This window comes from Neophocaena asiaeorientalis, unplaced genomic scaffold (assembly GCF_003031525.2).
Source record: "Neophocaena asiaeorientalis asiaeorientalis breed wild unplaced genomic scaffold, Neophocaena_asiaeorientalis_V1.1 scaffold230, whole genome shotgun sequence".
Lineage (NCBI taxonomy): Eukaryota > Metazoa > Chordata > Mammalia > Artiodactyla > Phocoenidae > Neophocaena > Neophocaena asiaeorientalis.
The window spans coordinates 10,215,175-10,223,940 of NW_020175186.1; positions in this window are offsets into that span (position 1 = coordinate 10,215,175).

Consider the following 8,766-nt stretch of genomic DNA (forward strand, 5'->3'; position numbering starts at 1 on the left):
AATCACAAATTATTTGTTGTTTTAATGTCTTTTTTCCTATTGCCCACAATTCAGAATTCCCTTGCACACACAGAAAAAATAGATTGTCATAGAGGGCCAATCTGAAGTGATCTGGAGAAAACTATCACATGAGCTTTTTTTTTTTTTTTTTTTTGTTACATGAGATTTTTTTAAAATACCGATAAGCTTCTAATCACTTATGGCTTAGGGAATGAGACTATGGAAAGAGAATTTCTGCATAAGATACAGACCTTACAATCTGGTGCATGCAAATAAGATTCATTTTTTCCAAAATATTATGGCTCATGGCATTCCTAAATTAGGCCTCAAGAAGACTCCTATAGGAAATATTGAAAGGGAAACATTTCCAAAGTTTTTCAGTTAAAGTTTCCAACTCATCCTCAAAATGTATAGCTGAACAAATGTTTAATTTCTCTTTGATATCTTTTTGTGTCAAAGAACTACACATAGATTTTAGGGTCAGAGCCCAACTAAACAGCCCTAACAGACCAAGCCTCCCACTGTGTGACATACCCACAACCCATGTTAGGGGGCTCAGACCTTTTAAGGGAAATGGCCTTAGGAGTTTCTTAACATCCTGCATTTTGTTTTCCCCTGCTCCCAACTATTGGGCTTGGAGAGAGACCTGACCCAAGGAAAGCCAGTCTTCATATTGGACAGCAGAGCTTTTGGGCAAATGTTAAGGAAACACTGCCAAAATGGTGAAAGTGATTAACTGAGCCAATCATTCTCTCAGGAGTTTAAACAAAAGATAAAGGAGAAAAATTCAGTTTGTATAAGGAGAGGTGAAATGACAGAATAGCTAAGACACTATAATGGAACCCAAGGGTTCTATACTTACACACTATACCTTCAACAACTGGTGAAGCTGTCACTGAGTCACCAGAGCTGCTGTCAGATTAGTACATCTGTTGTATCTCGAAAATACCCAATCTCAGTGCAGCTTGGCCACACACAGTCAAGACCCCTCTTATTTTCATATGTATCCTTGCAACAAACACCACTACTTAAGAAATCCTTAATGAGGAGATAGCTCTTTCACCCAAAGAGTCTTACTAATTACGTCTGCCCTTCTAGTTAAGAGAGAGTGGAGGTGTAATGTTATACTCCTGCCTGTGTTAGCGTTGTATCGTTGGAGAACTCTAGACCAGTGGTGCTCAAATTTGAACATGCATCAGAATCACTTGGAGGGCTTGTTAAACCACAGACTACAGGGCCAGGGTTAAACTCGGTTTCTGATTGAGTAGGTCTGGAGTAGGGGCAGAGAATGCATTTCTAGCAAGTTTGCAGGTGAGGCTGAAGTCGCTAGTCTGGAAACCATGCTTGAAGAATGACTGCTCTATCAAAAAAGACTTTTACCTCGGCCTCACCTGCAGATATTTGATTTAATTGGTCTGAGTTTGGCCTGAGCATTGGGAGTCCAACCCTTCTGGCTCAGTGTGAGAATCACTCAGAATTCAAGTAGGCTGATGTTATGTGTCAACTTGGCTAGGCGATGGTATCCAGTTTTTGGTCAAATATACTCTAGCTGTTGTTGTGCAGGTATTTCACAGTAGTTGAGGCACGCAGGCTCTAGAGCACAGGCTCAGTAGTTGTGGCACACAGGCTTAGTTGCTCTGCAGCATGTGGGATATTCCCAGACCAGGGATCTAACCCATGTCCCCTGCATTGGCAGGTGGATTCTTAACCAGTGTGCCACCAGGGAAGTCCCGAGCCAGTTCCTTAAAATACATCTTTCTCTCTGTGTATGTATATGCATGTCCTCTTGCTTCCGTATCTCTGGAGAACCCTGGCCCCTGACTAATACAATAGCCTAATTAGTCTCCATTCCAAATTGGTACCCAGAAAGGTCCTGGCTCTGAATCAAAGAGTATAAACCTTTCACTAATTTTTTTTTTTTTCTCTATCTCTCCTTAGAAGAGTCAGCGAATATATAGCTCAGTCATTTTTGACTCCTTTCTTCTGTTCATATTATTAAATCCATTTGGTTCCCCCTCGGAACATTCTTGAATCTGCTTTGGGTTTTTTCTTCATTTTTATTTTGTCTCTGCCACTCCCGTTAAAACTCAGGTGTTTTGCATGCCCAATATCAATTCCAATCCCTTTCGGTGTTAGACAAATTTGCCTTTGAGGCATCACCCTTATACTCAGCCCATGTAGTTCAGGTGGAATAGACCTCACCTTCTGGTTCCAGGAGTGGGTACATCACCAGCTCCGGCCTTTGAGAGTGCAGCATCTCTGTAGACTTAGTGTTTTAAGGGTGGATATGTGGTTAGCAAGGCCAGTCAAAGCCAATAAACATCAGCTTTGCTGGGACTAGAAAAAAAGGGTTTTTCTATGAGGGCTGCTCAGCTTGTAGATTTAAGGCTGGACCTATGGTGGTTAATTGGGATACCACCTAAGAAGAATCTGCCTTAGAATGAAAACAACATGGGTAAAAGCAGAAACCAAAGATCAAAACACACAGACAGGATTTGAGTCCCTGGATCCAGTTATGTCGGAAGTCAACCCAGGAATTTTCGATTACACGGGGCAATCATTTTGTCTTTTTTCCTATGACTGGACATTAAGTGAATACAAGGTGGTGACCAGATGGAGAGTTAGCTCTTTTCATCTGAGGATAAAGACCACCAGAGCTCAAGGGTAAAATGGCCTGTTTAAAATTCATGCCCTTGGAACATGTGTATATATATATATTTTTTTTTTTTTTTTTGCAGTATGCGGGCCTCTCACTGTTGTGGCCTCTCCCGTTGCAGAGCACAGGCTCCGGACGCGCAGGCTCAGCAGCCTTGGCTCAGGCCCAGCCGCTCCGCGGCATGTGGGATCCTCCTGGACCGGGGCACGAACCCGCATCCCCTGCATCGGCAGGCGGACTCTCAACCACTGCGCCACCAGGGAAGCCCAATGTGTATATATTTCAAGGAAGGAGAGCAAGCAGCTGTGACCTGCAGCCACATCTTTATTTCTACTCCAAGTTCTTGCAGAATCTTCTCACTCTATAGTTCTTATGGACTCAACCTCCTTTAAAAGACAAATGTAGCATAGACTGTGGTAATTTGCCACTAGGTTCTGAAATTCTATAATAAAAATAAGAGACCTATAACTAAGATATCAGTGTTTGGTATTTTTGTTGGTATTACTTGCTTTTAAGGCACTTAGAGTGTTTGAAAATTACACTGAAGCATTCTCTCTGTAATCCTGTGTTCCATAGTTGGAGCTCAGTCCTAAGTTAAATGATCAAAAATTTTTAATAGCTGGGTCTGAATTAATTAACTTTTCAGGAAATTAAAGGTAGATCATTGCCTCAAATTTGTGATTTATAGTACACTGCTAGCAAAGTGAGATTTAAGTATTAACAGCTCCAGTTCTTCTTCCCTTCTGCCCTTACAGGCCATTTAATTCTCCGTGGTTGAAGGCAGAATGTGAGGCAGTGGTTCCACCAGACAAAAGAGAACTAACTCGGGCTTCCCTGGTGGCGCAGTGGTTGAGAGTCCGCCTGCCGATGCAGAGGACGCGGGTTCGTGCCCCGGTCCGGGAAGATCCCACATGCCGCGGAGCGGCTGGGCCCGTGAGCCATGGCCGCTGAGCCTGTGCGTCCAGAGCCTGTGTTCCGCAAAGGGAGAGGCCACAACAGTGATAGGCCCGCGTACCGCAAAAAAAAAAAAAAAAAAAAGAGAACTAACTCAGTATAGTTTAACATCATCTATATGTCACTTCCAATGATAATAGTGCCATAAAATTAACTGTATAGTGACTTTCTGATATTTGATAGTATTTTAGATAGCTGGATATTCTTATTTATGGTAGGAATATTTAGATGCTTTCCTCTTTTTTTACATTCTACTATTTTGATGTATTTTTTACTTTTTTTTTAGTTTTGAAATTAGATAAAACAAAGTATAGATTATCTTTGCCATGAATTTCATAGTTTCACATATTTCTGAGGTTTCTGTTCCAAAACATCTTTGTATGGATATCCTTGATTTCCTTGAAAAAGTATACAGCTCTAAAATTTGGATAATTTAGAGAAATATTTGGTTTGTTAAATCTTTGCTGTTAGCCAAAGCTTTGGTAAAAATAAAGACACTTCAAAAGAAGAAACTGGTTTTATACTTCCACATTGTTGGCTTTTGTGCTTCAAAACTTAAAATAGCTGATTCTATACAATTAATAACTGGGGCAGACCTAATCATAAAATATGAGTTTATACGTAAGAGTCTAATTCTTAGCACTGAGCTACCTCTGTTAGGTATTATTTCATCTTTCCACCAGGCCTACTTAACTGCTTTTTTTTTCAACTATACAATACAGTGTTATTAACAATAGTCACCGTGTTTTACATTAGATCCTCAGAACTTACTCATTTTATAGCTGAAAGTCTGAACCCTTTTACCAACCTCTCCCTATTTCCTTCCCCACTGCCCCCCAGCCCCTGGCAACCACTTTTCCACTTTCTGTTTGACTTTTTTTTTTTTTTTAATTCCACATTTAAGTGATACCATGCAGTATTTGTTTTTCTCTATCTGGCTTATTTTAGTTAAGCTGCTACTTTTATAATTATGATTTAACAGATGAAGAAACAGGCTTAAAGAATTTAATAACTTGCCTAAAGTCACATAGCTTATAAATGGAAGAGAGGGTATCAAATGCAGTCTATTTGACACCAAAGTGCGAATGCCAACCTATATTCACTATATTCTTTCTCCTTTCATCTTATGTATGTGAAGTTCTTCCTATTCAGGATGCATTGGAGCTATTTGATTCTGCTAGTTTAAGTATTATTATAGTTATTATTGTAGTTAGGTATTATTATAGGTTATTTAAGGTGTATACTGAAATTAAAGATTTTACCTACTTCTATCCCCAGCACTCAGCCGCCTCCATAAAAAATGGATAGAAAATTATTGCCTGGTCAGTCCCAAAATGTCTTTCTGCTTCAATTCTGAGGAGTCACTTTGAAGAGTAAGATATACACCTGATAAGTGATAACAACAGCTTTTCATTGTGTAGTTGGGCACATAACTGAATTGTACTTTGTTCCAACTTTTAAAAACCCTTTGTATCCATCTCCGTTATATGATGCCCGTATGTCCAGAAGAGGGCGATGTTTTACTACAAACTTACAGTGAAATGTCCACTTGCTTTGGATAAGGTCTACATTTAGAAACAATTTCTTAAAGTAGAGTTGAAGTGCCATTTGCTTAAGTGGTTTGGGAGAAAAAATGTTTCTTCTAAATATTACGTGGAGAGGAGAAAAATTTCCACCTCATCTTTATATAAATTGTTCTTTCAACTGGAAATCAAACATTCTATTGAAATACGGATTGCAGTGGAACATTCCAGACCTAGACAATATTTAAATTATAAGTATTTATAATCCAGAGAAAAGAACATGGGCTCTGGCGTCAGACAAACTTGTTTGAATGCTGTCTCTACTACTTCCTGGCTTTGTGACTTCAAACAGATTATTTGGTTTCTAGAGGCCTCAATTTCCTTACATGTGAAATGTGAATAGTGGTAAGTACCTGATAGAGATATTGTGAGGATTAAATGTTGCAGGTTAATACAGATGCATAATAAATGGCAATTTCTTATTCAATAAAAATAGAAGTGCCTGATAAAATGCAAGAGGCCCCAGTAATTTGAGTTTTAGATAAGCAACAAATAATTTTTTGTGTGTTATGCCTCATGCAATATTTGGAACATACTTACAGCTACTGCATAAAATATGCTAAAGGTATCTGTTTATCTGAAATTCAAATTTAACTGAGTGTACTATGTTCTTATTTGTTAAATTTGGCAATCCGAAACAGGAAACTCTGGCACAAAGGGAAAAACGTAAAATAAAAATGGCTAGAGACTTTTGTCCAAGACTTTTAGAACTCTATTAGTAAGTCACTTGACATTTCTAGTATCTAGGAAAATTAATATAGGCAATATTCTAAATTTTTGAATAAGTAGCCAATCTGAGCAAAGTTACATGAATTTTTTTTAAGATGGGCCTTGGTCATTTCTATTCTCCATTGCATTAAATATAGGCACATACTACACATTCAATAAATCTTGTTGAGTAAAATAATTTAAAATATAAAAAAGTTAGACTTTAGGAAAGAAATCACAAAGCCAGAGGTAAAACTGGTAATGTAGTCTAAGAGCTGTGTTTCTACCTTCTTCCCTTCCTTTTCTTCTCCCTGCCCCCAGTGAAAGAAGTCAGCTCCCTCCTTTCTTCTCTGACTGAGGAAGTGAGTTTGGCCACTTAAGAATAGGTTTGGGGAATGAAGGAAGGGAAAAAGAAAGAAAAGGAAGTGTTTTATTCACTGTCCTCTGTTTTCTCTTTAATGGGTAGGAAGTCTGCTGCAGAAGAAGGAAGGCAAAGGCCTAGGGGTTGCAGGAAGTGCCGTGTCCAGAGCCTGGACCCCACCGGGTGATGTCCGTGGGTGCCAAGGCAGGGCCAAGGTGAGCTGGCTCTGTGGCAGCCTGTAGTGAGCTCTCAGAGGGACAGGACAGCAACCCCAGGTGTGCTCTCCCTGCTCTTTCCACTCTGCTCCTCCCTGCTTCCCCTGGGAAATCCGCACCAGGCTGAGACAAGAGCAGCACCAAAGGGGAGTAGTTGTAGGTCCAGCCACTTTGCCTGTTCTTGGCCTTTGGTCTGGGCCCTCACACCCCAGCACCCAGGAGGTACGATGTATCAGCTCCATTGACCTACGGAGGGCATCATGACTAAACAACCAGAAAATGTAAATGATGACACTTGTCAGAGGTAAATCACCTCTAAATGACAAACATGGCTGCCACTGGGGCCTAAAAATAGAGATTTTGTACAAGGATCCTTGGCACATAACAGTAAAATTTGTGAACTAATTTTCCAATAAGGAGGAAACAGTTGAACAACTAATGGTATAATATTTATGTATCAATGTAATGCAACCAAATAACTTTTTTGCAGAATTTTTAATGATTTGGGGCAATACTCATAACATAGTGTTAATTATTATTTTTTAAGGCAGGATACAAAACAAAATAAACAGTACAATTTCAAATTTGTTAAAAAGCAGAAAAACAGAATGAAAGAGACTCCAAAATGTTAATAGAACTTATCTTTGATTTATGTCATTTTAAAATTTTTTCTATCATATGTTGTACAATTTTCAGATTTCCTATATTAAACACTACTACTCTTACAAAAAGGTAGTGGGAGTCGTTGAGGCTAATGATTTGTAACCCATCCTTGTTACATAGAAGATATAGCATCTAGCTCATGGCTTTTATGGTCAAAGTTGAAGGACTTTGGGCAAGTCTCTTGACAACTCTGACCCTCAGTTTTGGCATCCTTAAAATGGAAATAATTGAATGGGGTAGGGGTGACTTTGTGCAGTTGCTGTGATGATTGAGTGAGATGATGTATGTAAAACTTTGCTTAGCTTAACCCAGTCCTTGGTAAAGAGGAAGTTCCATCAACTATAATAATTATTATTAGGAAGTAGAATAGATGAGTAGTTACCTAATTCTAGCCCTAGCTTCTTTAAGCTTTCCTTCCTTCTTTCCTCCCTCCCTCCCTTCCTTCCTTCCTTGCTTCTTTCCTCCCTCCCTCCCTCCCTCCCTCCTTGACTCCCTCCTTTCCTTCCTTCTTTCTTTTCTTCTCCCTTCCTCTCCTCTTTTCTTGCTGCCTTCCTTTAGGCAAAAAAATAGTTGATATTGACTATCTCATAAGATTTGACTTTGCTTCTTGTTTCACCCCATCTCAAAAATTTGGAGCAAGGAAATGGACCCCAGACCCTACTGGCAAATGGATTCCCAATGATAAAAAGACAAAGGAAGGAAAGTGTGATTCTTTGGTATTGGGAGAAAAGGACAGCCCACTTGACTGTCAGGGACAGAGTGATTCTGAGCCTGTGTCTGCACCAAGGAGGGATGGGCCAGCACATGGTCTTTGGGTTCTGGTACATCACAGAGAGGCCCAAAGAAGAGCACAGTTACCAGATCTGGGTAGGAGTGAGGATCTCTTGGTTGGGCCATCCAACTCAACCCTTGCCACTGAGACGTGCAGGGCACGAGGAAAGGAAATGGAGCCACAGTGTCAGGGATTTAGGTAAATGTTTCATTTGAAACTTTTAAATTGTGTTCTAGGCAGACAGAAACTCCAGAAGCAAAAATAACATTAGGAGAATCCCTTCAGAATAAAACTGGAAATGAAGAGCCCCTGTGAATATCTATGCAACGGCCACCTGAGCAAGTTCTGACCATGGCTGGGTTTACCAAGTGTACTTAGCCCTCATGTTGCCCTCACAGTTTCCAACCATATGGCCCAAAGCTCTAACTTTTTTTTTTGGCTGCACCCTGCAGTTTGTGGGATCTTAGTTCCCTGACCAGGGAACGAACCCTGGGCCCTGGACAGTGAAAGTGCAGAGTCCTAACCACTGGACTGCCAGGGAATTCCTGGCCCAAAGCTCTAGAAACTATTTCTCTACGTTCCCCATTAAGGGAAATCCCTCAAGAATTTTCTGAAATGCAGGGTTTGGAGTGTTCAAAATATAAACAAACAACCCCGAATGTTTTAAATATCTAGGATCAAGGTTAAAAATGTTTTATTTTTTTTTTATAGTGTAAGCCTGAGCCAGTCCCATGCTGAGTTGTCATCCTTAAAGAAGCTTGTGAGCTAGGTGCTTCAGTTGTTTCCATTTTGCAGACAAAGGGAAACTCCAACTCCATGAGACAGTTTTGTTCACTCCTTTGTCTCAGTACCTA